The sequence below is a fragment of the Phyllobates terribilis genome, unplaced genomic scaffold, assembly GCF_046119375.1.
Source record: "Phyllobates terribilis strain yellow unplaced genomic scaffold, ASM4611937v1 Scaffold_4__5_contigs__length_816908805, whole genome shotgun sequence".
Classification (NCBI taxonomy): domain Eukaryota; kingdom Metazoa; phylum Chordata; class Amphibia; order Anura; family Dendrobatidae; genus Phyllobates; species Phyllobates terribilis.
In genome coordinates, this window is record NW_027362764.1 from 315692156 (window position 1) to 315709017 (window position 16862).

General features: G+C 46.1%; 1 protein-coding gene across 3 annotated transcripts in view; it reads left to right on the forward strand.

The window, feature by feature from the left end:
* The window catches only part of VWC2 (von Willebrand factor C domain containing 2), a 1471707-nt gene that overhangs the window by 43958 nt on the left and 1410887 nt on the right, over positions 1-16862 (forward strand). The gene's annotated exons all lie outside the window — the stretch shown is intronic.

Genomic DNA, 16862 nt, shown 5'->3' on the forward strand with positions numbered 1-16862 from the left:
TCCGCTGTGAGGTTCAGCAGCAGTATCAGCGGTTATAGGCCACCAATGTGGGGGTCTCTGCAGGTAGGCCTGTCCAGCCTGAACCCAAGGTTGCCCTCCCGGACAGGTTTTCAGGAGGTAGGGATAGTTTTTTTCGTGTTTAAGGAGGCATGCATATTGTATTTCAAGCTTCGTCCCTACTCCTATGGTAATGAGGAGCAACGGGTTGGCATTGTGATCTCTCTACTACAGGGAGATCCTCAGTCATGGGCGTTTTCATTACCGCAGGATTAGTTACATAGTTACATAGTTTATAAGGCCGAAAAAAGACAAGCGTCCATCCAGTTCAGCCTATTTCTTGTGCACTGCAGCTATTCCGCAGCGTTGATCCAGGAGAAGGCAAAAAAAACCCATGCGGTATAGGCCAATTTACATCATTGAGGAAAAATTCACTTCCCGACTCCAATCTGGCAGTCAGATTAAATCCCTGGATTAATTAACTATCACTAAGCATAAGATGTAATTTTATTGTTCTCAAGAAAGGCGTCCAGGCCTCTCTTGAACTCATTAAGTGAGTTGGACTTCACCACTTCCTCTCCCAGAGAGTTCCAGAGTCTCACGGCTCTGACCGTAAAGAATCCCCTTCTATGCTGGTGCAGGAACCTCCTTTCCTCCAGACGCATAGTGTGCCCCCTCGTCTTTGTCACCATCCTTGGTATAAACTGGTCATGGGAGAGATCTCTGTACTGCCCCCTGATGTATTTATACATGTTTATGCGGTCTCCCCTAAGCCTTCTCTTTTCCAACGTAAGGTTTGTCTCCAATCTGTGGAGGGTTTTTTGGAGCTCTTCCCCTCATGTATGATGACCCTGACCGAGTCGCCTTGGCTGAGTCTAAGCTACGTCGCCTTCAGCAGGGGATTCAGTCAGTGAAAAACATACAGTTCGGAATTCCATAAATGGGCAACGGATTCCAAATGGAATGACTCAGCCCTTAAAAGTCAATTTTGTTAGGGGCTAACGGAAAGGTTGAAAGATGCCTTGGCTGCATATAATACCCGTCAGTCCTTGGAGGCTGCCATGTCTTTGGCCATCCGTCTGGATAGGCGCCTTCGGGATAGACAGGTGCGACCTCCTTCTGTGGGGCCTTCTTGTCGGGGTTGTGTACCTTTGCCAAGGGAGCTGTCTGGGGGTGAACCAGTACTGGGGCAGGTGGTGGAATCTATGCAGTTAAGGGGTGTCTCTACATCATAAATCTCCCCAGAGATTCGCAAGAAAAAAAGCATATTTTTTTTTGTGGGAAAAAGGGACACTTTGTTGGGACCTGTCCTTCAATTCCTAAACAAAAAGAGACTCGATTAACTCTCGATAGTTTGGAGTTGGATAAGCAAGGGATGCATTTGTGGCCAAACTGCAGTTCCCGCTTTGTCCTTACTGCAGAGGTGGTGCTAGAGAGCAAAATCGAAAAATAATCTGTGTTTGTTGACAGTGGAGCCGGGGTCAGCATGGTTGATGCTGAGTTTGTGAAAACTCATGGTCTCGCTTGCTGTGCTTTAGCTGAACCTATTTCCATCTTTTCTATTGACTCGGCGCCACTTACACAGAAAGCATTTACTCAGATTGTACATAATGTGAAACTGAGGGTGGGGTCAGTTCATTGTGAAATCATTCCTTGCTATGTTTTGGAGGATCTCCCTACTCCAATTGTTTTAGGTATCCCCTGGCTTGTTAAACATAATCCATTGGTGGATTGGCAAGCTGGGGAGATTATTGAATGGGGAGATTACTGCCATAAGAACTGTCTGAATGTTTCCATTGCTGCTGTCTCTACGGAGATTCTGCCTGCTTTCCTGTCTGGTTTTGAGGACATTTTTTCTGAGAAAGGGTGTCAGGATTTTCCTCCTCATTGTGCTTATAACTGTCCTCTTAACCTGACCCCCTGAGCTAAACTACCCAAGTCCAGACTGTATAATCTTTCTGGCCCTGAGAAACAAGCCATGAAGGATTTCATTGCAGAAAGTCTGGAAAAGGGACATATCAGACCCACATCTTCGAACGTGGCAGCAGGGTTCTTCCTTGTGAAGAGAAAAGATGGCGGTCTACGTCCCTGTTTAGATTTCTGGGAATTAAATCAAATTACCATCCGTGATCCATACCCTCTTCCTCTGATTCCTTTTTTGTTCAGCCAGGTTGTGGGAGCTAAGATATTCTCCAAGTTGGATTTAAGGGGGGCCTACAATCTGGTTAGAATCAGAGAAGGGGACAAATAAGACAGCGTTCAATAACCCAGAAGGTCATTTCGAGAGTCTGGTTATGACTTTTGGCTTGAACAATGCACCTGCGGTATTCCAGCATTTCATAAATTATATTTTTCATCATTTGGTGGGGAGGTTTGTGGTGGTCAATCTGGATGATATTCTGGTTTATTCACCTGATTTTGAGACCCATCGGGGGAATGTTAAGCAGGTGCTCCAGATATTAAAGAAGTTGTCCATTACTTTATATTACACCCCCCCAATGTATCCCCCTGGGGCCCCTAAGGATTTTTGTAAATACCTTACGTTTTCCTTTTCTGCCAGTGAGCGGCTCTCTCCTTGGCTGCTCACAGGCATCACGTGACCCATGCAACAAGTGAGGCGTGACTCAGCGCTGGGGTCCCCGGGGTGGCTGCTGGGTTGTGGGCGGGGTTACCCCCCACATCACACCCAGCATCCACTGCGTGCTTTCCTAATGAATGGGGAGAGGCAGAGCATGCGGTGAATGCCGGGTGTGACGCCGGGGGGAAACTCCGCCCACAGCCTGACATCCACCGTGGAACCAGTAAGACAGAGACCCTCGGCTGCTGCCAGCACTTGTCGTGAGGTCAGCGTATGTCAGAGGCGGCTGCAGCTGGGGGTCACGTGATGCCTGTGAGCGGTCAATGTTAGCGCCAATCACAGGCAGTATCTGCAAGGTAAGCTAATTACAAAAATTCTTAGGGACCCGTGGGGGATACATTGGGGGCTTAATCTAAAGTACTGGACAACCCCTTTAAGGGATAACAAACTCTATGCCAAACTAGAGAAATGTGTTTTCCCTGTTCAGGAGGTGAAGTTTTTGGGGTACTTGTTGTCATCTTCAGGTTTTCGGAGAGATCTGGAGAAGATCCATGCAGTCCTTGACTGGAAATGTCCCGAGAACCTGAAGGCCCCACAACGTTTTCTAGGCTTTACTAATTTTGACAGGAAATTCATCCAAAATTACTCTGTTGTAGTGAAACCCCTTACTGACATGACTAAGAAGGGGTCTGATTTTTCCAAATGGTCGGTTGCTTCTGACGCGCCCCCTGGGCCATGGGGTACTCGGTACTGGGCCGGTCGTTGCTAGGGATGATGTCACAGTGGCGGTGACCCCGTCTGTGACCCAGGGCGGTCATTCAACAGGGAAATATTGACAGGGGATTTATGTACAAAGTTCGTGACGCCACCTGTGGTATGCAGCAATATGGAGCCGCCGCTGCTGTGCAGAACCTCTGGAGCGGGTGTTAGTGCAGCAGGGTTGGTTCAGCTTTCCACAGGGAGAGCTTAGCTCCAGGGCAGTGTAGATGGCATAGGTTGTGCTGAGCATTATAGTGCAGGATTTGATGGTGCAGCAATAATCACAGAGACAGTGGGGTGCAGTCCTCAGGGTCTTTACTCACGGTTGTTGCAGTCCAAGTTACAGGTACCAGCGTAACTTCCCTCGTCGTGCTGCGCTTACTCAGGGAGGGGTTCAGTCTACCCTCAGATATCTCCGGAGTACTTAACGGGACCCCCTTCTGTGTCCTTTCTCTGGCCGTTTCCCTGCACCTCATACCAAGTGTCCCAATCCAGTACCTGCGGGCCTTGTCGGGCGACGTCTGTTCCGTCCCCTGGGTCCTCTATAGCTACCTTCTTGGTGAGACTGATATGGACTGTTGGCTGCAGGACTTGAAATACTGCAGCCTCCGGTTTCTAGTTGAGACATAAAGTTCTCTGCTAGTTGAGGGACCGGTCCCCTTTGTGTGGCCTGACCCCTCCACCTCCTGGTAGATTCGGGCGTACGGGTGGCCTCCAGCACTGCTGGTACCCCTGGGGTCCCTTCCTTCATTCCTGGAGCCCTTCCTGCTCCTCTCTCCTTTTCCTTCAGTCCTGGGCCTCTCCTCAGGCCCTCTGCCTGAGCAGAGCTCCTGCAGAGCCCTGCTCCACTCCTCTCACTGTAGACTGTTCTCACTCACTGCTCACTGTTCTGACTGGACTGACTGCACTCAACAAGATGGCTTCTCTATTTATACCTTTCTTCCATGTGCTCCCCTAACTATGTCCTCCACCCACACCCACTACATAGCACCTCCCCTCAGCTAGGGACCCGGGACTGTGCTCTCCCTTAGGAGCAATCTCGCCCTACCCCCACTGTGGGTATGTTTTAGATACAGGTGTTAGGGTCCCGAGCTGTTCTCCTTCCTGAGAGTGAGATACCACACCTCTGGGTGAGATGCCGTACCTCTGTGGCGACCGAACCCTCAGGGGCGCCAGACTTCCCTCCAGGCTTTTTCTTCCTTAAAGAATCATTTTGCCACTGCAGCTATACTCAGTCAACCCGATGTTTCTAAACCCTTTATTGTGGAGGTCGATGCTTCGGATGTTAGGGTTGGGGCTGTATTGTCTCAGGGTTCGTCACTTGCTAAATGGTGTCCATGCGCCTTCTTTTCTAAAAAATTGTCTTCAGCTGAAATTATGATGTGGGTGATAGGGAACTTTTGGCGATCAAATTGGCGTTTGAAGAATGGCGACACTGGTTGGAGGGGGTTGTCCATCGTATTACTGTTATTACTGACCATAAGAACCTGTCATATCTCCAGTCAGCTAGACGTCTCAACCCTAGGCAAGCCAGATGGTCCCTGTTTTTTACTAGGTTCAATTTTGTTGTCACTTTTCGTCCAGGGGTCAAATATGTCAAGGGTGATGCTTTGTCGCTGAGCTTCCCTGGTAGTGGTGACCATGAGAACCCTGCCCCGATATTACAGAAAGGGGTAGTTATTTTGGCTCTTTTTTCCTGAACTAGAGGGTGAGGTGCTGGAGGCTTAAGGGGACGGCTCTGCCTCTTGCCCTTCAGGAAAGTTATTTGTACCACCTTTTCTGCGCCTTAAAGTAATCAAGGAACATCAGAACTCTGTGCTTGCTGGGCATCCAGGTGATAAGGCAACTGCGAACCTCCTCTCTCGTTGTTTTTGGTGGCCGGGGTTACATCGGGATGTAATTGAACACGTAGCTGCTTGTGGTATTTGCGCACATTCTAAGATTTCGCACACCCGTCCGTCTAGTACTCTTCTTCCGCTACCTATCCCTAACAGGCCATGGACACACTTGTCAATGGATTTTATTACTGACCTACCAGTTCATCAGGCAAAATGGTGGTTTTAGTAGTAGTAGATAGGTTCAGTAAAATGGTTCACTTCTTCAGTTTACCTGCACTTCCCAATGCTAAGACACTTGCTCAGGTGTTCATAAATGAGATTGTGAAGCTTCACAGGGTTCCCTCCGATGTGGTGTCTGATCGGCGGACCCAGTTTGTTTCCAAGTTCTGAAAGGCATTCTGTTCTCGACTGAGGGTGCAGCTGTCCTTTCCCTCTGCCTTCCACCCTCAGTCAAATGGTCAGACCGAACGGGTCAATCAGAACTTGGAGACATACCTCAGGTGTTTCGTCTCCGAAAATCAGGAGGATTGGGCGTCCTACTTACCGCTGGCAGAATTTGCCATCAATAATCATCGTCAAGAATCCATTGGCAGGTCACCATTTTTCGGTGCATACGGTTATCATCCACAGTTTGGAGGAAGCGCTTCAGGAGTTCCTGAAGAGGAATGGTTTGCTTAGTTGCTCTCCTCGGTGTGGCAGGGTGTTCTGTGTAATTTGAAGACCATGGGTGACAGGTATAAATGTATGGCTGACAGAAAACGCTTGCCAGGTTCGGACCTGAATGTGAATGACTTTGTGTGGTTGTCTACCAAGAATATAAGATTGAAAGTTCCTTCTTGGAAGCTGGGACCTAAGTTTATTGGTCCCTACAAAATTACCGCCGTCATTAACCCAGCAGCATTTTGTCTTTAACTTCCTTGGGCCCTTAAGGTTCACAATGTGTTCCACAGGTCCTTACTCAAAAGGTACGTAGAACCTCTTGAGCCCTCACCTCTACTACCGCCCAGAGTAATGGTTGATGGTAATTTGGAGTCCGAGATTTCGAGGATAGTAGAATCTTGTCTTCAACATAGTTCTCTGCAATGCTTGGTGCATTGGAAAGGCTATGGTCCCGAGGGGAAGATGTGGGTTTCAGCGTCAGAGGTGAACGCTCCCAGATTGGTTTGCTCTTTTCACACCTCTTTTCCTGAGAAACGCGGTCCTGAGAGTTCAGAGGCCACTAATAGAGTGGGGTACTGTCATAGGTGTGTCAGAGGTGACAGACAGTCACCCTGTAGTGGTTTGCAGGAGATCTCCACGTTTGGCATTGCAGACAGCTGCCTAGATAGGAGGCTGTGTTTAGGACCCAGCGACTACCTCCCTTTAGTCTGGGTGTATATATACCTGGTGTTTCTAGGTGGGCTTTGCCGGTTATACTGATTTCTACTTGGAACTTGACAGGCCATGAAGGAGTATATCACGCAGAATCTGGCAAAGGGGCATATCAGGCCCTCGTCATCACCCATTGCTGCTTGGTTCTTCCTTGGAAAGAAAAAAGACAGGGGGTTTACGTGCCTTGATTTCTGTGAGCTGAATAAGATCACAGTCCGGGATCCATATCCTCTTCCACTCATCCTTGACCTCTTCAATCAGATTGTGGGATCTAAATGGTTCTCCAAATTGGACTTCAGTGGGGTGTATAATCTTATTCGCATGAAGAAGTGGGATGAATGGAAGACCGCTTTTAATACTCTGGATGGTCACTGTCATGGGTGTGTCAGAGGTGACAGACAGTCACCCTGTAGATAGAAGGCTGTGTTTAGGACCCAGCGACTACCTCCCTTTAGTCTGGGTGTATATATACCTGGTGTGTCTATGTGGGCGTTGCCGGTTATACTCATTTCTACTTGGAACTTGGCTGAAGCAGCATCACGTCCTCTCTGGAGTCTTTAGGCCGTGTGCCCTGTTGCAGTTCTTCTAAAGCTAAGTTATTATTCCCCTGTGTTGTCTTCCCCTTTTGTCGTTAGAGTACTAGCGGAGGTTGACTAGTGCTCATCTCCTTCCACCCCCAGCTATAGCCTTATGCCAGGGATAGTAGGGCCAGGCATGTGATCGGCGACAGGGGGAGAAAGGGTGATGCTAGTCCACATTAGGAGATCACCTCTTCCCCCTTTCCCTTTAGTGTCTGGGCTCCCTTTCTCTTTCCCCTCTGTGTTGCACTCACACCTGGCGTGACTCTCTGTGTTGCACTCACACCTGGCGTGACAGTCACTACGAGAACCTTGTTATGCCTTTTGGATTATGTAATGCTCCTGCTGTATTTTAACATTTGGTCAATTACATTCTTAGTTACCTGATAGGTAGGTTTGTGGTGGTATACCTTGATGATATCTTAATTTATTCTCCGGACTTCGATTAGGTTCATGTTAGGCAGGTCCTCCAGATACTCAGGGACAATAAATTATTTGCAAAATTTGAGAAGTGCATGTTCGCAGTTCAGGAGATTACTTTCTTGGGTTATTTCTTATCCTACACAGATTTTCGTATGGATTCGGCTAAAGTCAAGGCGGTTCTGGAGTGGGATTGTCCAAAAGACCTTAAGGCCTTAGAGAGATTTTAGGTTTTGCTAACTACTATCATAAATTTATTAAAGACTTTTTTGTAGCAGCCAAACCTTTGACATACATGACCAAGAGGGGTACGAACTTCTCTGTATGGTCCAGTACGGCATGCAAGGCTTTTGAAACTTTGAAAAAATGTTTTGCCACCACTCCCATAATTATTCAGCCTGACATCACACAGCCATTTGTGGTAGAGGTGGATGCCTCTGAGGTGGGGATCGGGCTGTATTGTCACAGGGGACTTTTTCAAGTAAGTGGCATCTGTTATGTTCTGCTACCAGAGCTAAGGAAAGAGAGGAGATCTGTCCCTACGATAGAACTCAGCTTAATCCCTACGATGTAACAGGGGACCTGATCCTGCGATCAGACCTGCTGAAGTCCTAAGCTAGTCTGTACGGAGACCTATAGATGTGGGGAGGGAATCCCTACAAGTACTAAGGACTGGGAGGAATATGGGACACCTCCTAACAGAAATAGTAGCAGACAGACGAACAAACAAAATACATAGAACATAGAGGTCAGTAGACCAAGCAAACTAACAGAGTTAGATACAGAGCACAGGCTAGCTAGAAAGTAGATATACAATGAAGTCCAGCAAAGCCAGAAGGGCGGAGCAGGATTAAATAGGCCAACAAGGTCATGTGACCAGCAAAGGAAAAAAAACCTAACAGCAAGGTTCTAACAGTACCCCCCCTTCTAAGAGGATCCTCCGGATCCCCTAGGACCAGGCTTATCAGGAAATCTCCTGTGAAACGCTCTGATAAGTCTGGACACGGAAACATCATCTGACCTCACCCAAGAGTTATCCTCGGGTCCGAAACCTTTCCAGGCCACAAGATACTGCAAACTACCTCTATACCGTCTAGAGTCAAGGATGCGAGAAATTTCATATTCCCCGTCCTCCACCACCGGAGGAACAGAGGCAGAGGCGTCACCATCCGACACAACAGCTTTTTTTAACAGAGAGACATGAAAGACCGGATTAATTCTCCAGGAGGTAGGAACCTCCAACCTAACAGCAGATTGGTTGACAACCTGAAGCACCTTAAAGGGCCCTACAAACTTGGGACCCAATTTCTTAGAAGGAATCCTCAACCGCAGATTCCTAGAGGACAACCAAACCATGTCACCAACAGCGAACAAAACCTCCTGTCGTTTCCTATCAAAGTAGTCTTTAGATTTTCTGTTGGCCTCCTGAAGATTACTACGCACATCCGTCCAAACTCTTTCCAAATCACCGGAAAAATTCTCCTCCTCAGGCACGGCAGATCCCAACTTGGAGAACGACCCAAACGACGGATGTCTCCCAGAACAACAAAAAAAAGGCGAACAACCAGCAGAAGAAGATGTATGATTGTTCAGAGCAAATTCGGAAAGTGGCAGAAACTCAGACCACCCCTCTTGATTGTCTGCCACAAAACAACGCAAGAACTGCTCAACATCCTGGTTTTTCCTTTCTGTCTGGCCATTAGATTCAGGATGATATCCGGACGAAAACGACAAATGAATTCCCAACCTGTCACAAAAGGCACGCCAAAAACGAGCCACGAACTGAGGACCCCTATCAGAAACAATGTCAGTAGGAACGCCATGAAGTCTGACAATTTCCTTGACAAAGGCCTTAGCGAGAGTTTTAGCGCAGGGCAGTTTGACGAAGGGAACCAAGTGACACATCTTGCTAAAACGGTCCACGACCACCCAGATGACAGTAAAACCCTCAGAGGGGGGAAGGTCAGTTATAAAGTCCATAGCCAAATGTGTCCAAGGAGCACTGGGGACCTCCAAAGGACAAAGCAACCCTGCAGCAGGAGTATGTGAGGACTTAGATCTAGCACATATAGTACATTGGCGCACCCACTTAATGACTTCCTTCTGCCATCCAGGCCACCAAAAACTGCGACCCACCAGTCTCTTGGTCTCAGAGATTCCGGGATGACCTGCCAACCGAGATTCGTGACACTCAACAAACAAATCTCTCCTAAAGGTCCCAGGCACAAACAACCTCCCATGAGGAGTGTTAGATGGGGCATTCTCCTGAGCTTTAAGAATCTCATCTTCCAAAACGGAGTCTAAAGCAGCTATCACAACACCTTCTTGTAAAATGTTTTCCTCTTTCTCAGCACCGACTATGGGAGAAAAACTGCGAGACAAGGCATCCGCCTTAACATTCTTAGTACCAGGGATGTAAGTAACGGAGAAATTAAACCGCGAGAAAAACAGTGCCCACCTAGCCTGACGGGCATTCAGGCGCTTGGCAGCATCAAGATATATCAGATTTTTATGATCCGTAAGAACCTGAATGGGAAATTCCGCACCTTCCAAGAAGTGGCGCCAGTGTTCAAATGCGAGTTTAATAGCCAATAATTCCCGATTACCAATATCGTAATTCAATTCAGTCTCCGAAAAATTTTTTGAAAAAAAGGCACAGGGATGTAATCCATCCCCGTTATCCTGAGACAATACTGCGCCAACCCCCACAGAGGAAGCATCAACCTCAACCAAAAACGGCCTAGTAACATCAGGCTGCATAAGGATGGGAGCAGAGGTGAACCTCTCCTTGAGATACACAAAAGCTTCAATGGCCTCAGAAGACCACTGAACCGCATCAGCACCTTTCCTGGTGAGATCAGTCAGAGGTTTGACAATACTAGAAAAATTTTTTATGAATTTTCTATAGTAATTGGCGAAACCCAAAAACCTCTGTATCGATTTCAAACCAATAGGCCTAGGCCATTCCTGCACAGCCTGAACCTTAACCGGATCCATCTCAAAACCTTTGCTGGAGATAATGTAGCCCAAAAAACTAATTCTCTGTACAGCGAACTCACATTTCTCCAGCTTAGCAAAAAGCGAATTGTCCATTAATAACTGTAATACCTCACGCACGCTCCGCCAATGAGACTCCAGATCTGGCGAATAAATCAAAATGTCATCCAAATACACAACCACATTTTTACCGATCAAAGGTCTAAGGATGTCATTAATCAGATTCTGAAAAAATGCAGGAGCATTAGTAAGACCAAAAGGCATAACCAGATTCTCAAAATGACCCACAGGAGTGTTAAAAGCAGTCTTCCATTCATCACCCTCCTTCATGCGCAACAGATTGTATGCCCCCTTAAGGTCAATTTTAGAGAACCACTTGGCCCCCAATAACTGGTTAAACAGATCAGGAATCAATGGCAGTGGGTAAGGATTGCGTACCGTAATTTTGTTAATCTCACGAAAATCCAGACAAGGACGTAAACCGCCGTCCTTTTTTTTTACAAAAAAAAATCCAACCGCCACAGGAGACTTAGAGGGCCTAATGTGACCGGCGGCCAAACTTGTCTGTATGTATTCCTCCAAAGCCTTCCTCTCAGGAATAGTAAGGTTAAATAAACGACTTTTAGGAAGAGTCGCTCCAGGGACAAATTCAATAGAACAATCATAGTCTCTATGGGGAGGCAAAACCTGCGATTCTTTCTCAGAAAAAACTCTCCAAAAATCCTGAATAGGAACAGGCAATTCTCCCCTATCCAAAGCTGCAATACGCCCGTTACAACACTTGTCATAACATTTATGGCTCCAGGATTTAATTTCACTGGTAGACCAATCCAGTACAGGATTGTGAAATTTTAACCAGGGCAAACCCAATATTACTGGAGAAGGCAAGTTATTCAACACTACCAAATCCAATTTCTCATGGTGAACACCATTAATAGTGAGAGGAAATTCACTGACCTTGAGAGTAATATTCTTCAAAGGGGAGCCATCCACAGAAACCACAGCAATGGGGGATGATAAAGGTTCAGGTTTTAAATTGAGTTTTTCCACGAATCCCCCATCAATTACATTCAGTGTAGACCCGCAATCAACAAATACCCGAAATTCCATTAATTTTTCCTGAGCAATCGTGGAAGCAGCTAAAAATATACCCTTGGAATTTAAACAGGCAATACGGGCGTGACTGACCATTTTTTTTTCTTTCTTCATACGAAGCTCACAGCCTTTAATCAAATGACCAGATTTTCCGCAATAGAAACACAAGCCTTGCGAAAAACGACGGTCTTTTTCTTGAGAGCGAGGTGCCACCGATCCAATCTCCATCGGTTCACCACTGTTAGTACACACATTATCATAACCAGAAACTGACATAGCAGAGGATTTGCTCTCATTAACCCTAGCACGCAGTCTTCTATCCACCCGTATAGCTAATTGCATAGCCTGTTGCAAATCCTCAGGTGTAGGATAAGCAATTAGCAGGTCTTTAACCCTTTCACTGAGCCCAGCAAGAAATAGACTTTTCAGAGCAGAATCGTTCCACCCTGTTTGAGTCGACCAACGACGGAAATGAGTACAATATTTTTCAACATTACCTGATCCTTGTTTTAAACGTCTCAACTCAGTCTCAGCTGATGCGACACGGTCAGGATCATCATATAATAGTCCCAAAGCAGAAAAAAAACTATCCACTGATCTGAAGCATGAATCACTAGGTTGCAAAGAAAAGGCCCACTCCTGAGGCTCTTTGCGCAAAAGTGACATTATGAACCCTACGCGCTGGGATTCATCCCCAGAGGACTTAGGTCTCAAACGAAAATACAATAAGCAAGCATTTTTAAATGAAAAAAATTCTCGGTGTTCACCAAAAAATAAATCCGGCAAACATACCTTAGGCTCCAAGAAATGTGCTCCAGAACAGTTACTCACGTGCTGACGGAGCTCGGCCACCTCCAGAGAGAGTCCCTGCAGGCGATGAACCAAATCCTGAACCGACACCATGATGGAACAGAAAAATCTTTCCTTAGAGAATTTGCTGGCTGGACTTACTGTTATGTTCTGCTACCAGAGCTAAGGAAAGAGAGGAGATCTGTCCCTACGATAGAACTCAGCTTAATCCCTACGATGTAACAGGGGACCTGATCCTGCGATCAGACCTGCTAAAGTCCTAAGCTAGTCTGTACGGAGACCTATAGATGTGGGGAGGGAATCCCTACAAGTACTAAGGACTGGGAGGAATATGGGACACCTCCTAACAGAAATAGTAGCAGACAGACGAACAAACAAAATACATAGAACATAGAGGTCAGTAGACCAAGCAAACTAACAGAGTTAGATACAGAGCACAGGCTAGCTAGAAAGTAGATATACAATGAAGTCCAGCAAAGCCAGAAGGGCGGAGCAGGATTAAATAGGCCAACAAGGTCATGTGACCAGCAAAGGAAAAAAAACCTAACAGCAAGGTTCTAACAGCATCTGTGTGCATTCTTCTCAAAGAAATTGTCTCCCACCGAAAGGAATTATGATATTGGCAACAGATAGCTGTTAGCAATTAAATGGGTGTTTGAATAGTGGCGCCATTTTTTGGAGGGGACACTTCTCCCTGTCATGGTGATCACGGATCACAAGAACTTATTGTACTTAGAATCTGCAAAGTGTCTTACACATAGGCAGGCAAAGTGGTCTCTGTTCTTCGCCAGGATCAATTTCTTCATAATGTATAGGCCAGGAAGCAAGGATGTCAAGGCTGATGCGTTATCCTGTTGTTTTCCAGGGGGTGGGGATAATTGTGAACCAAGTCTTATTCTTCAGAAAGGAGTAGTTGTTGCAATTGTAACTTCGGACCTCAGAAAGAGGTGGTAGAGGCTCAGGGGGATGCCCCAAAAGCCTGTCCTTTGGGTAAACTTTTTGTTCCTGTGAATCTTTGGCTCAGGGTCATCAATGAACATCATGACTCGGTTTTGGCTGGACATCCTGGAAGTAAGGTTACAACAAACCTTCTCACTTGGTGTTTTTGGTGGTCTGGGGTACATCAGGATGTACAGGAATTTATCGCTGCCTGTAGTGTGTGTGTGCATTCCAAGACCCCTCGTACACGCCCGTCGGGCTCTCTCCAACCTCTGGAGATTCCCAATAGACCCTGGACCCATTTGTCAATATATTTTATCACAGATTTTCTGTTTCTGAGGGAAATACAATTTTTCTAGTTGTTGTAGACAGGTTTAGCAAAATGTTGCATTTCATTGCGCTCTATGCATTACTTAATGCCAAGACACAGATCTTTATCAAGGAGATTTTAAGACTGCATGGAATTCCTTCTGATATCGTTTTGGACCGGGGGGTGCAATTTATTTCCAAGTTTTGGAGGGCTTTCTGCAGTCGGCTGGGGATTAATTTGTCATTTTCTTCGGCTTTTCATCCTCAATCCAATGGTCAAACGTAACGTGTAAATCAAAATCTTGAGACTTATCTCAGGTGTTTCATCTCGGAGAATCAGATGGACTGGGTTAAGTACTTACCATTGTCTGAATTTTCAGTAAACAACCCTACTCATGAAGTCTACTGGTAAGTCTCCGTTTTTCGGGGCATGTGGTTTTCATTCGCAATTTAGCGCTTTTAATAGGAGGTTTTTCTCTGGTGTTCCAGAAGAGGCACAGTTTTCTTACTCTATCTCTTCTATATGACAAGGGGTTATCAATAAGTTGAAGAGGATGGGTTCCAGATATAATAATGTGGCTGACCTGAGACGTGTGAAACGTCCGGACCTATGTGTGGGCGATTAGGTGTGTTTGTCGTCTAAGAACATTAAACTGAGGATTCCCTTGTGGAAACTGGGCCCCAGGTTTATTGGTCCTTATCGGATTGAGGCAATCGTCAATCCTGTTGCATTCCAACTGGCTTTGTCACACTCTTTTAGAATACATAATGTTTTCCACTGTTCCTTACTCAAAAGATTTGTGACCTCTCTCAATACATCACCTCCACCTCCTCTTCGGTTCTTGTGGATGGGAATCTTGAGTTCCAGATTTCTAGGGTCATAGATTCTCGATTTATTTGTCGGTTCCTTCAGTATTTGGTACACTGGAGAGGTTATGGTCCTGAGGACAGGATGTGGGTACTAGCGGCCAACATCCACGCTGTCAGATTAGTGCGATCCTTTCATGGGACCCGTCCTGAGAAACCTGGCCTTGAGGTTCCGGAGGTCCCTCATAGAAGGGGGGTACTGTGATGGGGTTACCACGACAGAGAGGTTCCAGAGAACTGCAGCGTTCTAGGCATAGTTCACACACACTGGGCCGAAGCTACTCTCCAGTTTATTAAATTAAGATAAGATAAGATATACTTTATTTATCCCGGAGGAAATTGCGGTATCACAGCAGCAGAACACAGATCTCGAACATGACACATATGATAACATAACATTTGGAATGCTTTAGACATTGCTTTTCAGACATTTGTTAAACACCCCCATAGCTGTTGGAACAAACAATCTCCTGTATTTTTCCTTTTTACACCTTAGTTGTATTAGGCGATTGCTGAATGTGCTCTTCTGTTTCGCAAACAGTTCATAAAGCGGGTGTGTGTTGTTGCCCATTATAGCTCTGCACGTCTTCTTAATCCTATCCTCTACCACCTCTTCAAAAGTCCCAAGCTGTAGGCCCACCGTCGCGCTAGCCTTCTTTATAAGTTTGTTGAGCTTGTTGGCGTCAGCAACACGCACACTGTTACCCCAGCAAATTATTGCCGCAAAGGTGGCACTAGCCACAATGGATTGGTAGAACACCTCAAGCATTTTGCCACACACATTAAAAGACCTTAACTTCCTTACGAAATTACTGCTTTCTGCCAGCAGTGCGGGAGTTAATCTGGGTTGCTGGGTTATCCTGAGATTCTGGTCTCTCAGCTGATTTGGGTTAACTACTCTTCCCTTCTATAAAGACTCAGCTCTGACTTCCTGGAGTGTCAGTGATCAGTTCTTCTGCCTGACTTGGAGAGTGAAGGAGGAACGTGGTCTATGGGAGCTTGGAGGTTTACTTAGCTATCGTGGTAGCTGTTTTGATGCGTTTTACCTGCTTTCTCTCCTTTTTGGTTTGGTTTTTGGTTAAGAGCCATTGCTCTTAAAGTCTATCATTGTGCAGAACAAGACTTCAATGGAGGTCTATCTCCAGTGATGAGTCTAACTTTTGTTCTGAATGCAGAGATAGCAAGAGAATGGTCTGGTGCTAACGCGGGCACTCCATGTATAGGCCTGCCCAACGGAACTTCACATGAGTTATTGTGACATGCAGAAGTAGTGCTGTTGCTGAGTGTGACATGCAGAAGTAGTCATATTGCTTTAAAAGCATTCAGCAACTATTAGCAGTAACACAAGCACATGAGACAAGAAGTGTTGTGCTCCAGAAGCATCCAGCAACTAGATGGGTTAACTCAGTCACAGGAGAAGAGGAGTGCTTTAGCAGAGCCCTAGGGAGATTGTGGGGAAGTTGTTTACTGTCTGACTGGAGCCAAGAGAAAGGTGGTGTGTGTGTTCTGCAACTGACAGAAGCGCCCCTGCAAGTGAAAAGGATTCAAGTCAGGAGTGAAGCTAAGCACAGGTCAGGTAGAGTTCCTGAACTAGCAGTGCAGAGTATTGTCAAGCAGAAAGATAAAGACTGTAAGAAATGGTGTCACAGGGATCATCTCCCTCAGCAAACCCTCCCCCACTCCTCCATCTCACTGTGCTGTAAAGAATGCTGTGTTCATTAATGTGCCTTTGCATTAGAACTGTGCTGTCCTGTACTATTGGGAAAACTATGAACTGCTGCGCTGCTAAGGAAACTGTACTGTTTATCACTGGAGCGTGTTGCTCATAAGACTTAACTTGCACTGGCTGTGCGGTTTCTTATTAAATGCTACTGTTCTACCGTTTATGAGGACTCTTCTCAAGTGTGTCTGGTCAGCAAGTGAAACAAAGTACGTACGGGTCTGTGCCTGTGGGTCAATGCTGCTGTGTGCCTGAGAGAAGCTGCAGCATATGGTCTACGGTCGCCCTGAGTAAGGTTTCCCCAGGATTCCAAAGAATTCATGTAACCTGTCTCGCCCCTATCTGAACCTAGCAGCGTGCATGTAACATTATACTCATGGGATTATGGAGTGGGATTGTATAATTTACAGTAGCAAGACCCCTCTAGTCTTCTTTTCATGTGCATCAACAATTTGGCGTTATATTCATTTTGTTATGGAGCAATTGGTACAGCCATTTCTCCAAAGCATACCAGGAGCCATTTTTCAATATGAAAATGCCAACTTTTGCTTGTGCTACTGTGAATAGCCTTAATGGCCTAAACA